This window comes from Camellia sinensis, chromosome 6 (assembly GCF_055761805.1).
Source record: "Camellia sinensis isolate YWXY chromosome 6, ASM5576180v1, whole genome shotgun sequence".
In the NCBI taxonomy this organism is placed as follows: domain Eukaryota; kingdom Viridiplantae; phylum Streptophyta; class Magnoliopsida; order Ericales; family Theaceae; genus Camellia; species Camellia sinensis.
In genome coordinates this window covers 97,906,508-97,928,627 of record NC_138966.1, presented here as the reverse complement: position 1 = coordinate 97,928,627, position 22,120 = coordinate 97,906,508, and positions in this window count along the sequence as shown.

Below are 22,120 nucleotides of genomic sequence, written 5' to 3'. Positions count from 1 at the left end.
AAGATGAGAGAATAATAAAATATATATTTTTTTATACTAGGGGATCATTTTATGTATAAAATAATACATATTTTTAAAATACTATAACAAATAATATTTTTTTACAAAAACAGGGATGACACCCACAAAATCTTCTTTTAAGCCTAGTTTGTGAAGACTAAATAAGTGTACTTTTTGACTTTTTATGAAATATGGGTTGGATTTAAGTTGGGTTTGAAGTGATGTGTTAGAGAGGTGATGTGACTTAAATAAGATGATGTGACTTAAATAGGATAGTGACTTTTTGACTTTTTGTCTTTTTTCAATTATGCCAAACTTGGCCTTAGTTCCATTCCTGCTTGGCATGCATATTAAAATAAGGCCCATCTGCTCCAAGGCAAACAGTTTGAGGTTTTGGACTAAAAACAAAAAAAAAAAAAAAAAAACACACACACACACAGAAGAAAAAGGAAGATTTGGTGATGGCCCTCACTGTCAAATTTTTCATTCAAAATGACAAGAATTATAGAGGTACTTTCAAAACCTTATAATAGTTTAAAACTTGTTTCTTATATTATATTATCCTCATATCTATCAGCTCTCCTATTAAGTCATTCTCACAGTATATTTCAGAGTAAAATTTTACTTTGAATGGTAATAAACTTTACTCTGATTCAGAATAAAATTTTACTCTGAATCAGAATAAAGTTTACTATGATTTAATATAAAATTTTATATCGTTAAGTAAATCAACATGTTTTTAACCAGAGTAAAATTTCAGAGTAAAACTTTACTTTGAGTCATAGTAAATTTTACTTTGATTTAGAGTAAAATTTTACTCTGAATCGGAGTAAAGTTTATTATGATTTAAAATAAAATTTTATATTGTTAAGAAAATCAACATGTTTTTAATCCGAATAAAATTTTATTTTGAATCATAGTAAATTTTACTCTGATTTAGAGTAAAATTTTACTCTGAATTATATTAAAGTTTACTATAATTTTACTTACCCAAAAAAAATTTATTATGATTTAAAGTAAAATTTTATATTATTAAACAAATTAATATATTTTTAACCGGAATAAAATTTTACTATTATAAAAAATAAAATATATACTAAATAAATGAACCAAGTCAAATTTTATCTCGCGCTTATTATAATACAATACACCCCCTGTCTCTGTCTTGGCATTTATATTCTATTCTCCGTTGTTTTGCTCAACGCCGTTCAAAAGCATTCAAAGCATATAATTAGAAAAGAAAAAACACTCAAAGCATATAATTAATAATAAATAAATAAAAAAAGTTGAACATCAAAATGGCATCGAGATCAGTTGTTGAACTCGATTTCTTCAGAATGGAGAGACTGCTCCTCCAAACCTCTTCCCAATAAGCTCTTCGATCGCCATCGAAGCTTTCGAGTTTTGTCCTCATCAATTTGATTTTGTTTTTAAAATTCATTTATCTCTCTTATTATGTAAAAATCATTTCGTTGTATCTGATCTTCATATATGTATATGCAGATATTCAAAGTTATGTTTCAAAGATGAATCCCGAGCTTCTGACGACCGTGATTGCTTCTGGCTCTGTGGACCAGAGCACCAATTTGTCAAAATCGTCTTCATTTTCAGTTCTAGTGACTCCGAAACATGAAGAGAATGCCTTTCTCGCTTCCCCCTCTACACTCCGACCAGATCTTATTTGAAACCCTAGCCATGGCGTCATCGTCTATGTATAAGTAATAGTTGTATCAGACGAAACTTGAGAGATTGAGATGGTGATTAGAAAAGATTTAGTTGAGGGTATAATAGTCTGATAAAATACTTAAATAATAAATTTTGTCTTTTATGCAAAATTTTATAATTATAAGGGGGTTTTAAAAGTATAATTTTTTTCTTAGTCCTTTTAACAATAAAAGGAAGATAAGAGGGGTTTATAGCCAAATTTTCCAAAGAAGAACAAAAATAAAAACACAAAATACAAAAACAAAACAAAACAAAAATAAAAAATAAAAAAGAAAGAAAGAAAAAGTCGCATATATGCTTGAATCTGCTATTTAAAATATGAGGATTATATTTATCCTTTGTATGACTTATATTATATTAAATTTAAATTTACATAATAAATTTAAATTATAAATAATTTTTTTAATACTTTTTTTGAAGAAGGAATACATTTAACATAGCACACGCAAAAAAAAAAAAAAAAAAAATAATAATAATAAAAAGAAAAAAAAAACCCTTGAGATTAAGATTTGAAATTTTAAATTTGAGTCACTCTTAAAAATCAGTAGGTCTGATCATTAGCTTTAGAATCACATGATTAGTCAAATTGTGCACAAACTATCCCGAGCGATTGTCTAAAAAACAAATTTCACAAAGTACATCCTTAAAAAAAGCATAAGGTGTACACCTTATTACAACATTGGTAACATTTTTACATTATATCATTTAGGAATGGCAATGGGGGGCAATGGGGTGGATATTAATTCTCCATCCCCATTCCCCTATAATAAATTTTCCCCATTCCCCATTCCCCATGGGTACCACCCTCCCCATTATTTAATGGGTATGGATTTTCCCCTATCCACTTTAATCCCCATTTTTATTTTTTATATTTAATGTTAACAACCATTTTTTTTTTTTTTTTTTTTTTTTTTTTTTTTTTTTTAAGGTTCACAACAAAAACTAAATATACCTTCAATCTTTTTTCTTTCTTTTTTAATATATTTAATATTAACAATTTTTTTTATTTTTTTTTAATTTTTATTTATTTATTTATTTATTTTTAAGGTTCACAACAAAAGTTATATATACCTTCAATCTTTTTTCTTTCTTTTTTAATATATTTAATGTTAACAACCTTCTTTTTTTTCTTTTTCTTTTTTTATAAAGGTTTTAGCTAAATATACCTTCAATCTTTTTTCTTTCTTTTTTAATATATTTAATGTTAACAACTTATTTATTTATTTATTTTTTATTTTTTTAAGGTTCACAACAAAAGCTAAATATACATTCAATCTTATTTTATTTTATTTGGTTCAACAACAAAATCAAATACACATTAATTAATTAATTAAAAAGTTTGTTTTATAATAATCAAATATATAAGTTTGTATTTGATTTTATTGTTGAGCCAAATAAAATAAAAAAAAGATTGAATGTATATTTAGCTTTGGTTGTGAATCTTAAAAATTAAAAAAAAAATGGTTGTGAACCTTAAAAAAAAAAAAAAAAAAAAATTGGAGGTATATTTAGCTTTGGTTGTGGATCTTAAAAAAAAAAAATGGTTGTGAACCTGAAAAAATAAATAAATAAAAAAAAAGAAAAAAGATTGAATGTATATTTAGTTTTGGTTGTGAATCTTAAAAAAAAAAAAAAAAAAAAAAAAAAAAAAAAACATATGGGGAAATTAGTGGGTACCCATCCCCAACCCATCCCCTATGGATATTTAAAGAATATCACATACCCTACCCATGGATAAGAAAAAAAAGGGGAAAACCCATGTATTTGGGTTGGTTCTCCATGGATACCCACAGGGTAGGTTATCCATTGCCATCCCTAATATCATTTCATAACATAATCATAATGGACTAAACTTTCATTTTAAAGGTACACACCATAAATTTGCATATTTATAACTTTACCAAAAAAATGACATAACAAATTATATACATTCATAATTTTTAATACAAAAATTAATAATTTTTTAATAATAAAAAATTGTGTACATAGTAACATTTTCCTAACGTCAATGGTCTGTGTGGCAATGTCCAAGCATGTCGGTGATTAGGAGACCCAAGGAATATTGTAGATCTATTTATCCATCTCTTGCTCCATTTTAATCTAACCTCCTTCATTTTAAAGCAATTTAATTATTAGTTGTTTATCACAAGATCGAAACCAAGCCTTATGGATGTCACAAAGTTTGTAAGTATCTCAGTGCGGTTGAAGAAATAAATTATTATCCAGACATAATCAATCTCCACAATCTTTTCTATTTGGGGATTACATTTTTGTTTGGAAAAATACAAGTTCATGCATGGATGACTGTCCTTTTCATATTAAAAGAATAGCATCATTCAAAAAAATTTAAACTATAGTAATTTTTGTAAATTTACTTGTAAATCTATGTATTGCTCGGTTGTTAATTTTATGGTCCAAATTAATTAAGGTGTGTGTCAATTGGTTTAGACATCAGGTTATAAAATTAAAAATTCTATGTATTACTCAATTCTAGTTCTGACTAGCGTAAGATTAAAATAAATAATAAATAAAATTGCATTTTTTTTTGTTTGTTACAGGAAAATCCTCCTCACCCTCCCGCAGGTCCAAGGTAGTGCCCTTTACAGAGATCACCAAGGTGTCCTGCTTTCCGAGCGAGGAGACTATAACCTGAGAACTTGTCCCGACCTCCCAAGACAAGCTCCGCTTAAGTCAGGACTCGTACAGCGGGGGAGTATTGAACCCACACCAAGTACTGACTAGACAACTTGAGGTCCAACCTCTTAACCAAGAGTGCTTCGCCCAGGAGATTGGCCTAAGGAAAGAATTGAACTTGTAACCTTGGGGCTTAAACCCCAAGGCCTTACCACAATGCTACAACCCCTTGGGTTTAAAATTGCAATTTAGTCAAACATGTTACATAAAATAGATCTACTATGCTGAATTATATTGTTTAAAATTTTTAATTTCATTTAAAATTATTATTCTTGTGACATTAGTTGGGTAACACACGTGCATTGATGATATGCGACCCAATTTTCTAATCAATTAGTTGGGTAACACATCAAAGGTGCTATACTGTACCACCCAATCTTCAAGTCAAAGCAATTAAGTTGGTTTACTGGAATAGAATGAAATAATTATTTTTATATTTAATTGATTGAAAAATAATAAAAATAAATTATAAATTGAATAATCATTTATGAGAGAATGGTGATTCCATATAAAAATTTAAAATAAGATTATTTTATTTCATTCTATTTTATTTCAATAAATTAAATAAAAAAAAAGGGTTCAAAATGACTGATTTAGAATTTGGATGCATTTTTTATACATAATATAATTTTTGTTTCATATAAATTTTATAAATTATGTATATTTTATTCATATTCATCAAAACATAAAGTACAATCACATCTCTTAAGATTTAGAGAAAAGAAGACGTATTACATAACAGTCTCTATAGTTTGAGAATTGAGTTATTGAGTCACTTTGTCATTTACTTTTGAATTGTAATACATTTGGCATTGAATTTTGAATTTTATTTTGAATAAGGACAATCAAAGATATTTCTTTTACAAACGGTCCATTTGACATTATTGCATTGACTTCCCTAGTTCGGGTTGAGCTTTCCACATAGACTTAGTGTAAAATGGCCCATAGACTTGGGTCGAGTTTATAGACGGGCTAGGCAAAACTTTATTATGTCAACTAGGACCGAGAGGCACTATGGGCTTAGTCGAGCTATGGACCTAGACCACGTTCCAATGACCAAGACTTGGATTGTATATAGAGACTATATGAGTTGGGCTAACCAGTAATTAGCCTAAGTCAAGTTTCGATACAACATCCTAGGATTAGGTCAATCCATCAGGAATGTCGCTCTAATTACTTGCCCGAACAACTTATGGGCGTGCTTCCTTCAAGAGCGGCCACCCAAAGTAAGTCCCTAAAAGGAGTTAGGCTTGGATTCAACATAAGGCCATTAAGAGGAACTACATGCCAGCATTAGCCCCATGAGTAGGATAAAATTGTTGGGGAAGTGTTTTGTATCCCATAGAAGGAAACAAAGTGATCAAATGGTAAGCACACTTAACAAAATTGTATAATTCATCAACTCGGGCGTTATAATGACCTGAGAAAGGGGATATTTGAAGTACTTTACTCTAGGTGCACCTTGGAGAGCAAAGCAAACTTGTCTACAAGAGGTAACCGTTATCTTCATTGCAAGAATACTTCATTCTCTATGCACTTACGTTTTTTTCTCCACATTATTTGCCCTCTACTTTTTTTTTTTTTCCAGAATGCTAGCTTTAGCCAGTCGATCGGGCAACTCTTATTGTATTCTAGGTCCCAATTTCTAAATTGTCAAAATTGGTCATGGAGCTGTAAATCATTCAAATGGTTTGGGATCACTCTTGTACAGTATCTATGCAATAAATCTCAAAATTTTATCATTCACAAAAATTAGGGCAAATTACACTTTGCACCATTTATGTTTGATCATTTTTTTACTTTAGTCCTTCAAGTTCCCTTCTCCCCTCCTCCCAAACTTTGACCCTTCATTTTTCAAGTGTTTTTTTTTTTCTAATCTACTCCTAAAATTAATTTATATTCAAAATTAGATAGAAAATGTTACGTTAGCTATCACATGACATATAAAATATATTGTTATGTTGAACTTTGCAAGTGTTCATAAAGTCCTAGCTCGGTTGTTCAGTTTTGCTAACATAAAGTCCTAGCTCGGTTGTTCAGTTTTGCTAAGGCTCGCACCTACTACAAACTACTTCCTAGTCCGGTTGGAGTATGATTTCGGATCTAAGACGTCCCAGTTCAATTTTTTCGCAAAATCAGTAGTTATGGGTACTATTCAAGTTGTTCTTACTTGTTACAGAGAAAACTATTTTGAAAAGTATTGTGAGAAAACGTGTATATACAAATAGTACATGAAACCAGTCAAACGGAGAGCAAAAAGGGGTTGAGTTACTTACAGATTGGAGAAGGAAGGATGTAGGACTGAAACCACGAAGGTGACGTTGAAAATGCAAGCTTCGCAGGTGCAAAAGTGGCAGCAATGGAGGTTCAAGCAAGAAAAAGAGAGAAGATGAATAGTGCAAGTGAAACAGTTTGAAGGATAAGGGTTTGTTTTGTAAAAAAGGAAGGAAAAAAGGCGGGACTGTTCAAAATTCACGAGGTACGAAGGCGGTGTGACAACTACGATGGGCCAGTAAGAGTTTGCCACGTGTCTAGGGAATAGAAAGTGATTCAGTAACAGTGGCTGAAAAGACGTTTTGATCGGACAGATTAGTAGCTCGGTGTAAATGTAGCCCGGAATGAATTTGGCTTAGATGAAGGCTACAGTTTAGCTCGGTTTAGAAAACTAAAGTTGTTAGCTCTGCTGGAAACGGGTAATGCCGATCATGCAACGTACATGGAATTAAGGGGCAATTGAGAGGGTAATTTATATGTAAATTAGGCCAAGCTGGGTAATGGGCCATTCTGAGGGCCACAGTAAGAAGGGCTGAGTAAAAGGGCCTAGAAGTTAGCCCGGTCCAAGAGAGCGGTAATAGTTAGCTCGGTCATACCATATTGAGCCGAAGTATGTTGAGCTTTCCTCAGTACCTTGCTATTGGTTAGCTCGATCCAAGCTCGTTGTGGTTAGTGTGGTCTCAGACAACCCAGTTGGAATATGTCAAATCGAGGTACACTCAGTGAAAGGAAGAACCAAGCTAATGAGAGCTCGGTCTAGTCTGCGGCTTTAGCATGGCCATGTTATCTCGGTCGTATTGATATCCAACCATGGTAGAACCATCTCACTTGGTTTAAGCAGTGAGGGGGGTGCTGAAAGATAAACATTATCTTTCAGGAATGTGATTCCTAGGAGGACTCTACATGGTGGAGTAAGAGTCCTACTTGGATTGTGCTACGCGAAACCTATTTGTCTATTTTGCTGACTTATGCATCGGAGAGGTATCCGGCACACACACGCCGGCTAGCTCACGTTTGTATTTTCAGGGAGTAAAGCGACTACGTTTGGAGGAGCGTGGATTTGATCAACAGGATTATACGAGAAGATTATTTCTTGCTCGTACAATTATATAAGTAAAATGGAGTTTCTAATGAGAAGAGTCATGTGAAGTTCAAAACTCTCATACTATTTTTTCTAGATTTATTATTTTTTAAATAATTAAAAAAATATTCTATTGGTTAGTTTTTATTGAATAATTTGAAAAAAAAAAAAAGAATCTTATTTTCCCTTGATTTACACATTTCAAAAGGAAATTTAATTAATCTATTTAAAATTTAAAATTTAGAAATTTAAAAAGGAAAATTAACTAAACAGTTTTAAAATTTAAATTTTGTACCATTAAAATGTATTAATCAATTCACATTTTCTATAGATTTTTTCTTTTGGTGTTTAATAAATTTATGTGTATCGATATTTCAATCTGTATATCTATATTACAACAAAGAGATATTTCATTAATAAAGACAGTGAAACCTTCAAAGTTACATCCGAAAATTTCAAATTTTAGTAATTAAATAAAAATATTAAAAAAATTATTGGTTGTTGTCCTATCCTAAAAAAATTCTATAACCAAATAACATATGCCCTCATTTGACATGAGGATTTTTGAGAGTAAAAGGTTAAATAGCAAAAAAAAAAAAAGAAAAAAAAATAGATTAAAAAGTTAATAAGACAAAATGTCACATCCAAATCATAATCATTTCATTTTTCTCTCACAAAAGTCAAAAGAAGCCAAAAAATTCATCCCAAACGAGACTTTTTAGTCCAAAACTAAAATAGTAAAAATGTACTCACATCCCAAATGAAGCCGTTATCAAAAGATTTTTACAAGAGCATTGAACCATGATCTCTATAATTTTGTTTCCTTTTTTTAGTTGTCATTTGGATAAGGCTTTTTAGTTGGCTTTTTTAAGTTGAGACTTTTTAACTTTGAACTAAAAAGTTTGTTTGCGTTAATTTTTTGACTTTTTTGACTTTTTTGAGAGAAAAAGTGAAATGATTATACTTTGAATGTGACATTTTGTCTTATTTAGCCTACTTTATCTTTAGTCCCAACTTTTTTTGCCAAACAAAGCCTTAATATATCTTTAGACGAGTAATTTTGTTTCCTTAAATCCTCAAGCTCCATAGCCTAAGGTAGGATTTTATATTTTTTTTTCTTTAGATGGTGTATATCAAATATAATAGAGGATTCAAAACTCCTTTTAAATATTGATGATGCGTTTGGTTTACGTTTTGGGTAGGGATTTTGAAAGGAAAAATGAAAATGTATGTGAAATTAGATAAAATATAATTATATTTTATTCACGTTTTACTTACTATCTTTTTTTTCCCCCTTCTTTTTTCTTTTTTCAAATTCCTACCAAAATTTATGAATCACACATAACATAAACTTAGGTACATTACTTTTTCAAATTTCTTTATTTTTTTTTCTAAAAATTTTGAATTAATATTACTTTTTAAAGTTGTGTACTACAAACTCTTATCACACACGTCTGTTCAAATAATAATGATTGAAAATTGTTTTAGTTGCTATCTCAAAGATTAGTGATAGAGGTAAAAAAAGAGAAAAGTATAAGTCTTAAAGTAAAAATTTTATGTTAGTATTTGTTCAAATGTAATTATCTTAATATTTAGAATTTTTTTTTATTGATTGACAAAAAGCATCGTAAATATGAAGATTTTTTTTATTTTATTTTACGATATCGAGTTATTAAAATATGATGTATTATAGGCTTAAACCAAGAATTGTTGGAAAAAAATCGACTCGATCTAGATTTTTCAGACTCATTTTTAATATTTAATCCAATATTGGAACCCCTAATCTAACTCATACTGGTCACGAACAGATAAAGACAATTTTTAATGATTAGGTAAATTGCACATTTGCATAAATATTAAGTCGACTAGCATTCTTCTAGCGCAGTTCTAATGTTTAGTCGAATACCACAAGTCATTCCCAATTTATTTTCATGCAAAAGTTATGACATAAGATAATTTACAATTTCGAATAGACAAATTTTTAAACTTTACAAAATAAGAAGAAAGTAGCATATTAACAAATGTAATTTACTACTATCATGTGCTAAATTAAAATTACGAAATTTATAAAACGGAATGTATTTATATTTTATATTTATATTTTATCATAATTTTTTTCTTTAATTTTTACCAATGAAATTATGACTTGCAATTTTTTTTTATTAAAAACTTATAACACACAATTAATGACATCAGAATAAAAGCTTTCTTTTGATAAAAATAAATAAAATTTATTCCCTCTATCGCAATTTATTTGTTCATTATAAAAAAATTCACCTTATCAAAGATACATGCAATCATTACGTTTTAATTTAAGTTTTGAAATATTTTTTCTACTATGAATTTTAAAGGAAAATGATTGGTGACCCTAAAAAAGTTGCTCCTAATATCCCTAATTTCTAATTTTGGAAACTGTTTTCTTTTTTTCTTTCTTTTTTCCTTTTTTTTTTTTTTACCTAAAATGGAATTTCGGGGCATTCGAGCCCCGAAATTACGGGCCCTCAATCAGCACCGAATTTTAAAATGTGTTTATAATAATTTATAGTGAACAATTTTAAAAATCTAACAAAATTTAGTATCTCAAAATAGGGAGTGAACAAATATTTTAAGACAGATTAAAATGGAAAGGAAAACTAACAAAATAGGACGGAGTAATTGATTATAAATTATTTTTAATACATATTTTAAATAAATTTTATATTATTATTTTAATTTAAAAATTAATTTTTAATTATTTATTATATCTATACATGACACAGATAATATATTAATAATTTTAAAAAAAATTAGTATAATTAAAAATATATATAATACGAAAAGGATATATATATATATATATATTAAAATTTCACCACTATGAGACGCGTCATTTCAAAGCTGAGGACAGAGATACTCCCAAAAGCTCCCACCTAGCTCTACGTTAGTTAACTAATCAGGCGAACATGTGGGAGCGCGTTACTTTATTAGTTGTGCGTTTACTGTTCTAAACTAGAATCCAATGGACAATGAAGTGTAGAGGGAAAAAAATAAGTGCATAGAGAATTCCTCCAACGCTAAAGTTAGCATTTTGAGAAAAAAGTGGAGGGCAAATAATGTAGAGGGAAAAAAATAAGTGCATAGAGAATGAAGTGTTCTTGCAATGAAGATAATAGTTACCTCTTGTAGACAAGTTTTCTTTGCTCTCCAAGGTGTGCCTAGAGTAAGTACTTCAAATATCCCCTTCCTCAGGTCATTATAATGCCTGAGTTGATGGACATACAATTCTGTTAGGTGTGCTCGCCATTTGATCACTTTGTTTCCTTCTATTTGATACAAAACCCTTCCCTAACCATTTTATCCAACTCATGGGGCTAATGTTGCCATGTAGTTCCTTGTAGTGGTCTCGTGTTGAATCCAAGCCTAACTGCTTTTAGGGACTTTTGGGTGGCCGCTCTCAAAGGAAGCATGCCCATAAGATGTTCGGACAAGTAATTAGAGAGATGTTCTTGGTGGATTGACTTGGTTCTTGAATGTTGTATCGAAACCTTGTTGGAAATGGTTTAGAACTTCTGGGTTGATAATAGAATTTTTTCCAAAGTTTGGTCTATTTTTTAGGTGGGCCCCGTGCGTCGATTTTCGTGGGTCAAAATGGTAACGTGTTCTATGCCGCGTTGTGATTCACGTGGTATATTTGGTTGCTCAAAACCATTACCGAGTGAATGGAAAATTGCAGCCAAAGCATGCTCCATGAAAATGGAGTTTTGGTGGAAAATCCTTAAAGGTTTGAATAAGGCTTGTCCCATATTGATTTGGTGGGAAGTTTTGAATGGGTTTATAAGGCATGTGATTGGAATTTGGGGTGTGCCCCAAGGGGTACCCAAGTGTTTTAGAGAGGGAGATTAACGGCAAAATGGGCTAGACCCATTGGACCCAAAAATCACCACACACGCGTGTTGTCACTGTCCGTTCGTCCAGTCGGGCGGGCCTGGGCGCGGGTGTGAGGTTGGGTTGGGCTTGTCCGGCCCAATACCTTTCTTTTTGGGTAAAAAACATTTGAATTGAATTTTATTTTTTGAAAAATAAAATCCAGAATTCAAATTAATTCCGAAAAATAAACTGGTCCGGTTTTACTGTACACCCAAACAGGGCCCTTCCCGTTTTTTATCTGTTTGAATTTTTGAACCCAACAGATTCAAATCTGTTTAAATTCAAAACCAAATAGGTTTCATACCTGTTCAAACAGGTTTGCACCTGTTTAATTCAAAACCTGCAACCACCACTATATCTATAAATAAGACAGCCCTCATTTGATCCTAACACATTCAGAAATTTCGTACTTCACCTCTGCATATTTATTCTTCATTTTGCTACATTTAATTTTTGTAAGAAAGAGTATAAACACTTAGTGTGTTTGTTAGGCAAACAATTTGTAATGCTGCTATTGTTTGTAGTTGATCATTTCATCCTGGGAGATAAACGTTCATATTTTGAAAGCACCGAGGAGAGGACGAATCTATCTTAAGGACACAGTGTCAAACACTGAACTTGATCAGATATTTATTAGAAGAAATTAATCAAGTAAGTTATTTAATTTATTATTCTGTTTTATTTGTTTATTAAATCAGATTTTAATTTTATTTTTGTAACAAAATAAAATCTGTTTTTATTTATTTATCTATTTATTTCTAGTTTGATTTTTGTAATCAAACAAATTCTTATTTCCTTTATTTCTGTATATTCTTGTTGTTGTTTAGTACACAACAGAATTAATCTAAACAACAAGAACAAGAACCAGAATAAGAATAAGAATAGATGAAACAAAATTAAAAGGAGAGAATATACAGAAATGATCAAGAATATACAGAAATGATCTATGTAAAAATATGAATAGATAAATAAATAGATTAAATCAAGAATATGCAGAAATGATCAAGAATATACAGAAATGATCTATTTAATCTAAATAGATTAAATTCTGTTGTGTACTAAACAACAACAAGAATATATAGAAATAAAGGAAATGAGAGAATTTGTTTGATTACTAAAATCAAACTAGAAATAAATAAATAAAAACAGATTTTATTTTATTACAAAAATAAAATTAAAATCTGATTTAATAAACAAATAAAACAGAACAATAAATTAAACAACTTACTTGATTAATTTCTTCTAATAAATATCTGATCAAGTCCAGTGTTTGACACTGTGTCCTTAAGACAGATTCGTCCTCTCCTCGGTGCTTTTAGAATATGGACGCCTATCTCCCAGGATGAAATGATCAACTACAAACAATAGCAGCACTACAAATTGTTTACCTAACGAACACACTAAGTGTTTATACTATTTCTTACAAAAATTAAATGCAGCAAAATGAAGAATAAATTTGCAGAGGTGAAGTACGAAATTTCTGAATGTGTTAGCATCAAATGAGGGCTGTCCTATTTATAGATGTAGTGGTGGCTGTAGGTTTTGAATTAAACAGGTGCAAACCTGTTTGAACAAGTATGAAACCTGTTTGGTTTTGAATTTAAACAGATTTGAATCTGTTGGGTTCAAAAATTCAAACAGATAAAAAATGAGAAGGGCCCTATTTGGGTGTACAGTAAAACTGGACCAGTTTATTTTTCGGAATTAATTTGAATTCTGGATTTTATTTTTCAAAAAATAAAATACAATTCAAATGTTTTTGACCCAAAAAGAAATGTATTGGGTTGGACAAGCCCATCTCACGCACCCAGGCCCGGCCCGGCCCGATTGAACGGCGGCGCGCGCATGTAGTGATTTTTGGGTCCAATGGGTCTAGCCCATAACCTCCCACTCTAAAACACTTGGGTACCCCTTGGGGCACACTCCAAGTTCCAATCCCATGCCTTATAAACCCATTCAAAACTTCCCACTAAATCAATGTGGGACAAACCTTATTCAAACCTTTAAGGATTTTCCACCAAAACTCTATTTCCATGGAGCATACTTTGGCTTCAATTTCCCATTCACTCGGTAATGGTTTTGAGCAACCAAATATACCACGTGAATCACAACGCGGCATAGAATACGTTACCATTTTGACTTGCAAAAATGGACGCACGGGGCCCACCTAAAAAATAGACAAAACTTTGGAAAAAATTCTGTTATCAACCCAGAATTTCTAAACCATTTCCAACAAACCTGACTTAGCCTAGCTAGTGGTCAACTGAACTTATACATTCTCTATATATAATCCAAGTCTTGGTCATTGGAATGTGGCCTAGGTCCATAGCTCGACTTAGCCCATGGTGCCTCTTGGTCCTAGTTGACATAATCAAGTTCTGCCTCGCCTATCTATAAACTTGACCCAAGTCTGTGGGCCATTTTACACTAAGTCTGTTTGGAAAGCTCAACCCAAACTAGGGAAGTCAGTGCAATTATGTCAAATGGACTATTTATAAAGGAAATATTTTTTATTGTCATTATTTGGAATAAGATTCAAAATTTAGGGCCGAATGTATCACAATTGAAAAGTCAAGGATAAAGTGACACGATTCCCAAACTATAGGAACTGTTATATAATTCGTCTTCTTTTCTCTAAATCTTAGGAGATATTGTTGGCTACATATTTTGTACAAGCCAATTACAATTCGACGCGTGGCAGAATAAGGGTAATACAGGAAGACTATTCAAGTCTTCGATCCTGATCGTACACGTGGCAGTTAGTATTGGTTATTACGAGATCTGAGTAGCAGTGGATCAACAAAGAGATGCAAGGTGATGTGGCTTCAACGGTTACTCACATTTAAATTCAAATTTAGGAGGGAAGCCTAACTGCAAGTGATGGCACAGTGGGGCTAATTGTAAGGCAACATGATCAGCGATCATGGAGGAGCAGTTTGACGGTTGGAAATACAATTCGATGGTCATCCTCGAGAAGTATAAATAGTAGAGAAGGCCCAGAAAAAGACCCCCAGACTCAGATCCAAAAAACCAGTCTTATTATACTTATTTTCCTTTCCAATTTTACATTTCCAGTCTTACATTTCCTGTACTTTAAATTCCTGCACTGCACTTCGTTCATAGGATTAGTTTCAAGTAGATTGTTGCTGCAAACCTCTACGAGGCTGAATTTGGATCATTGTAAGTTTTTCATTTTAATGAAATACTTCAACTGTTCTTCATTTAATTGTTATTTTGCTTAATTCTCCTAAATCAAGCCACCAGTAAAAGCCCTCTTCATTGAGGCTGAAAGAACTAAAACACAATCGTCTGATAATTGGTTGGCAATTAATTTTTTGTAAGGACTGATTGATCCTTGTTGGCACGCTCACAATTACAATAATAACCTTCGAAAGCCAAAAAAGCCAACATATATTTTTGGCACGCCCAGTGGGACTAATTGAAATGGCTAGACGTAGGAGACAAGGAGAAAATGAACGCTTGGAAGAAGGTGTGGAAGGAGAGGTAGAGATACCTAATCCAGAGGATAATGTGATAACACATCTTGTGGAAACTCTCATTTTATCAGAACCTATGGTTGAACAAACCAGTACTTCAGAACAAGTACCGCATGTTCATAATATTGGACGAGACCAAGGAATTGGAACATCTATTGTTCCATCTACTCAGCCAATAAATCCATGGGGTGGCCTAGTAGATGCCATGGGACAGCAGTTAATGAACACGATGGAAAGATGGGCAACATCCTTTTTGGATCGAATGAATAACCACCAACCAATAAACGCAAGACACATGGAGGAAGTTTTAAATGTCCCTCGGCAAAGATTGGCCAGAGATAAACAGCCTATGCAAGTTAATGGACATTCTAATGATCAAACTAGTAATCAGAATTATAAAAGACCATCTCAGTCTTGGTACGAACCTATTTCGAGGCCTATAGCGGGTCAAAGTGCCTCAGTGCTTAACAGTGAAGCCATGCAAATTGGTGGATCTGGCCCAGTACAAGAGAATGGCATAAGAATGGCTCCAAATCCAATGTTCGAAGCCATACCTGGCACGAGGGGGTTCACTAATCCCTTATTCGAATTTATACCCGGGGGGTTGGAAGGTTTTCCTACAAATGGAAGAGACACAACACCAGTTCTAGCACCTTTCGCAGGACAGGCTCAAAGGGGTTACCCACACCCTCAACAGCGACCTGCACCATAGGGATAACCAGTCCCAAATATACCACCTTATGGACCAAGACGACCACAGGCACAAGTTTGCCCACCAAATCCTGTGTTTGTTCCTCCAATAGTAGTTCAGCAGGCACAAAATATGGTCCCTAGGGACCAAATTACTGATATTGTTAGAGAGATGTGTGGACCGATGGCTCGGGGGGTCCAGACTACTGTGTACAGAAAACCATACCCAGATTTTGCCCTTTTTTATGGGAATGGAAACCAATCAACAGCGAAGCACATTGCTAGGTTTGCTGCTCAATGCGGTGAATTTACTAATAATGACTATATGAAGTTAAGGTTATTCTCAAATTTTCTAACTGGGGGAGCATTTGTATGGTATATTAACCTTACACCTTGCTCTATCCAGACTTGGCAACAAATGGAAGAGGCTTTTCATGCTCAATTCTTCCAATCGGAGCTAGAAGTTTTCATGGCAGACTTGGCAAGGTTGAGTCAAAGGCCTGATGAGAAGGCTACTCAGTTTATTGCCAGATTTAAAAGGGCTCGAAATAAATGCAGAGTCATCTTACCAGAGCCAGAATTCGTGAGATTGGCTCAAAATGGCTTAGAGTTTAGGCTTCAAAAGAAGTTTGACTCGACTAAGTTCAGAGACTTAGTGGAACTCACTTATAAGGTGTCTAGGTACGAAGCATTATTAGAGGAGGAGCAAGATCGAAATAATGCATCGTACAAGACATATTATAGAGATCCTAATTATGAGATCGATGCAGCAGAGATTGTGGGGAAAGAACCTGTGATTTGTGAAGCATTAATTCATAAGGATACAATAATTGACCAACAGTTTAAAAAGAAAGACTTTCATAGGAAATACTTTTTCGATTTAACTAAGGCAGATTACATTTTTGATCATTTGCTTGCGGCCAACTTCTTTAAGTTACCAAAAGGAGTCAAAATTCCATCTCCAGATGAACTTAAAGGAAAAATATATTGTAAATGGCATAATTCTTTGTCTCACTCGACTAAAAACTGTATTGTTTTTCGAGACAAGATCCAAGAACAAATTCGGAAAGGAAGTCTAAAATTCCAGCTATAGCAGAAAAGGCCATGGGGATCGACAGTAATCCACTTCCAGAACTTGGAGAAAGTGCAGCTAATGTTGTTGTACCAGACTTCCATAATTTATCTCTACAGGAATTGGAAGAGGTCAATGTGCAAATGTATGTTGCCAGCCAGGCTACTGTTAAGAAAGACACTAGAAGTCTGCCAGTTGTTGGACAAGGCTCTACAAGTCAGAGAAAAGACTCTGATGAAGAAACACTGGATGATGATTCCTTGGAGGCAGCAGTTATCCAAAGAATGTGTCCCAGGTGTAGGTTGAGCTATAAGTAGCTGAAAGGGCTCCCGATTGATGGGAAGCAATACTACAGGGATGTGCAGAGACGTCCTAAACCAACTAGTGCTCACAACAAAAGGCCATACCCAACTAGTGTTAGGCAGCAACCATTAATGGTTGAGCCAACAGCTGATAGAATGCATTCTAAAGGCAAGAGGCCTTTATATGAGTCCAGGCCACCTAACTATTACAGAATAGAGAGCAGTCATTCTGAAAGGAGGTCGGAGAGGGACTCAGTTTGTGGGGTCAAAGCCAGAGATTGGCCCCCTAAACTAGCATCACGTAGGACAGAAAGTGGCTACCTTCATCAAAGGCCTAAGTTAGGCCCAAAACATGAAGTCAGAACCAAACAGTGGCCTTCACAGCCAGCCTCGAAGTTGGCTTCAAAGGAAGAAAGGAACAATTCAACATCTGGGTCAGTAAGTTTGTGGGTACCTGAAGTTCCAGATTGGTTTGTCATGCAGAACAAACCTAGGGAGGTATCTACCCAAAGAGATGTTGTTGGAAACCAAGGTAGGATGATCAAACCTCCTTTGGTGGCCCCAAATAATTGGGTATTGCTTAAACACCTAAAAACAAAGAAACCAGATATGGTCCCAGTAATTTCAAGATCATAAAGGAGGAAGATTCAGCGTAGGTACACTCAGTACCAGAAAGACCTGAAAGAAAGTGGAGAGAGCTCTTCATTGGTCCAGACAGAAGGGAAGAAGAATCCAAAGTCAGACCATACTCCAAAACCAACTCTACAAGACAAAATGGGTTGTAGTAGAGAACAATTGGCCGAAGTTCACTCTGAACTAAAAGCTAGAGAGAAGTCCAGTCTAGCAGGATTGGAGAAGGCTTTGATGGAGAGTGATAGCGAGACAGAAGAAGAAGTTGGCCTAGGTCAAAAGAAAGGAATGATTGAGGAAGAAATGTTCAAAGCCTTCATGGCTGAACAAATGTTTTTGGTTGAAAAGCCAGTCGGAAAAGACCATTCGAAGGAGTCTATTACTAATGAGGTGCTAGAATGCAGCATGGAAGATGCTTCTAAAGTGACTGAACAAGGTGGCCAAGAGAAGAAACAGGTACAGCCGGCCATTCAATTTGGCTCAGTATTAGTGAATATGGTACACATATTACCACATGAATTCCAAGCTGGAGATGAGGACCAAGAGGGGCAAGAAATTGACCCAATTCTAGTCTCTAGCGAAGACTCACAAGTGAGTATGGTGCAAGATAATTCCGGAATGATTACCCCAATGGAAACTGAATATAAGAGTGAAGAAGAGGTTAGTATGAACCTCTTGTATCCTTTTGAGTATCCCTCGAACTCTATGACACAGCATGTCAAGCCTTTCTATATCAAGGCCTTCTTCGATGGCATACAATTAAATCGAGTCTTGGTAGATAATGGGGCAGCGGTGAACTTACTACCGAAATTTTCCTTGAAGAAACTAGGGAAAAGGAACCCCAGGTTAATCCCAACCAGCACAACCATTGCTGGCTTCGCTGGAGACAAACAGATGGCTCAGGGAATTTTGCCCATCAACTTGAGTGTGGGAACCAGGGACTGCATGACAGCATTCTTCGTGATCGACAACAATGCTAAGTACAATGCTTTACTTGACAGAGATTGGATCCACACTAACAAATGTGTGCCTTCCTCTTTGCATCAGAAAATAATGATGGCCTTGGGCAATGGAGAGACAGAGGAAATTGATGCAGATCCTTAACCCTTCATAGCTTGTGCAGACTTCGCAGAGGCCAAATTGTATATTGAGGAAGTGACACCACTCAGTATACTGAGGAAACCTGATGGCTCAGCCGAAGTGACGGCTGATGAGGAGGTGACACACCTGAAGCACTTAGTCCAGGAAAGTGCTGATGAAGAGGTTGTCGTTAAGGATGACAATGATGCCTGGTTGTAGGCAAAGAGATGAAGCACAAGAAGCCAAGTCTTTGGCTCTAATTAAGTTTTCAATATTGGATATGAAATCAATAGTCTAGAAAGTGCAACAGCAAGAGAAAGAAGCCATGATAATTGGCTGCAAGTAGAAGCAGCAACAGACCAGAGTTTTGGCCCTTAACAAATACTATGCATTGGACATTGAAACAAAAGTCCAGGAGATACATGAAGAAGAAGCCTTATGGACAGACTTTGTCTATGAGGAGGAGGGTAAAGACGTTGAATTAAAGAACCTGGGAGCAGAACAAAGCAAGAAGATTGCTTCGAAACCAGAAGGAATCAAAGAAGAAGCTTCAGTAAATTCTCAGACACAAGACCCCTTAGAAGAGGTAAATTTAGGGGAAGGTTCTATACAACAGCCCACCTATATAAGTGCCTGTTTGAATGCTCTGAATAGGGACCAATTATTGGTTGTTCTGAAGAAATATAAAAATTGTTTTGCATGGTCTTATAATGAATTACCAGGATTGGATAGGTCATTAGTGGAACATAGGCTCCCTATAAGGCCTAATTTCAAGCCATACAAGCAAAAACCAAGAAGAATGAGTCCAAAAGTGATTCAGAAAGTTAAGGAGGAGATTCTTAGACTACTCAAGGCAGGCTTTATTAGGACAGTCAGGTATGTTGAATGGCTATCCAATATTGTGCCTGTAGTTAAGAAGAATGGTAAAATGAGGATATGCATTGATTTCAAAAACTTAAATCTAGCAACTCCAAAATATGAGTATCCCATGCCTATAGTAGATTTGTTGGTAAACAGTTCAGCAGGGCATCAAATTTTATCAATGATGGATGGGCACTTTGGTTATAACCAAATCTGCATTGCAGAGGAGGATGTTCACAAGACAGCATTCAGATGTCCTGGGAATATTAGCACCTTCGAATGTGTTAAAATGCCATTTGGCCTGAAGACTGCTGGGGTTACATATCAGAGGGCTATGAACACTATCTTTCATGACCTCGTTGGTGGGTATTTAGACTATTATATTGATGACATTGTAGTTAAATCCCAATCTATGGAGGAGTATCTGTTTCACTTAGAAGCAGCTTTTGAGAGAATGAGAAAGTTCAAGTTGAAACTCAATCCTCTTAAATGTGCTTTTGGCGTATCATCTGGAAACTTCTTGGGCTATGTAGTACACTAGAAAGGAATACAGATTGATCAGAATAAAGCCAAAGCCATTATTGAAGCCAGACCTCCATCAAGTAAGAAAGAATTACAAAAGTTCCTTAGACAGGTTAATTTTCTTCAAAGATTCATTTCTAACACTGCAAGAAAAACTAAAGTATTTTCTTCCTTGTTGAGGCTAAAAGATGAAGAAGAATTTGTGTGGACAGTAGAGCATCAAATTGCTTTCGAAGGAATCAAAGCCTACTTGGCCAACCCTCTAATGCTGATGCCACCAAAAGGTGAGAAGCCCTTGAAGTTATACATAGCTGCAGCAGAGGATTCATTGGGAGCTTTCTTAGCCCAAGACAATGAAGAAGGCAAGGAGCAAGCTGTTTATTACCGTAGTAGGTTTTTAAGTTCCTGTGAATGTAAATACTCAACTGTAGAGAAGCTGTGCCTTGCATTGTATTTTGCTGCAATGAAATTAAGATATTATCTTTTGCCTACAACTGTCTTGGTAATTGGAACCACAGATTTGGTTAAGTATATGTTATCTAGACCTATGTTGAGGGGAAGAATTGGCAAATGGATACTAGCCTTATTAGAATTTCATTTAGAATATGTTCCCCAAAAGGCAGTAAAAGGACAAGTTTTAGCTAATTTTTTGGCAGACCATCCATCTCAAATAGAAAGCCAAGAAATAATGGAACTTGGTATGGCTAGTGTTGAGCCATGGCAAATGTGGTTTGATGGATCAAAAGCCAATGGCCTAATTGGAATTGGTATAATGATTAAATCACCACAAGAAGTAGAAACCACACATGGTTTCAGGGTGGATGAGATTACCTGTTCTCATAATCAAGCTAAATATGAAGCCTTAATAATGGAACTAGAAATTCTTATTGGATTGCAAGTTCATGCAGTTGACATATTTGGAGATTCTCAATTGGTGGTTAACCAAGTGAAAGGGATTTTCAAATGTCAAAGTATAAGCATGCTGCCATACTATGTTGTTGCATTACATTTGCTTTCTCAATTTCAAATAGCAAATGTAACTCATGTCCCAAGATTCTTGAATAATAGAGCTAATGATGTGTCTCAGAAAGTTTCGAATTTCAAGAGAAAAAATAATGTTCAAAGGGACATAAGCCAAACAACATTTCAGAAATTAATACCAACCTTAAATAAAAGGAATGTGGTCCTGGAAGTCAATCATAATGACTTACAAGAACAAGATTAGAGGCATCCAATAATGCAGTATCTGGCTAGCCCATCTTCGAAGGCCAGTAGAAAAATTAAATTGCAATCTATGCACTGCATGATATATGGTAATGCTCTCTACAAAATGGGGGGAGATGGTCTATTGCTGGAATGTTTAGGCCCAAAAGAAGCATTGACAGCTATGGCTGAGGTTCATGAAGGCATCTGTGGTGCTTATCAGCCTGGTGTAAAGATAAGATGGTTGCTTCGAAGGCATTCCTACTATTGGCCAACTATCCTTAAAGACTGCATAGAATATGCAAGAGGTTTTTAGGTATGTCAAAAGCATGGCACAATAAGGCATGTGCCCATAACTGACTTGCACGAAGTAGTGAAGCCTTGGCCATTTAGAGGATGGGCAATGGACATGATGGGGAAAATACACCCACCTTCTTTGAAGCATCATTGTTTCATTTTGGTGGCCACTGATTACTTCACTAAGTGGGTCGAAGCTAAGCCATACAAAGCTGTAGACCAAACTGAGGTCATTGGATTCATTAAGGATTTAATCCACCTCAAAACAAGTTTTCTACCACTAAAA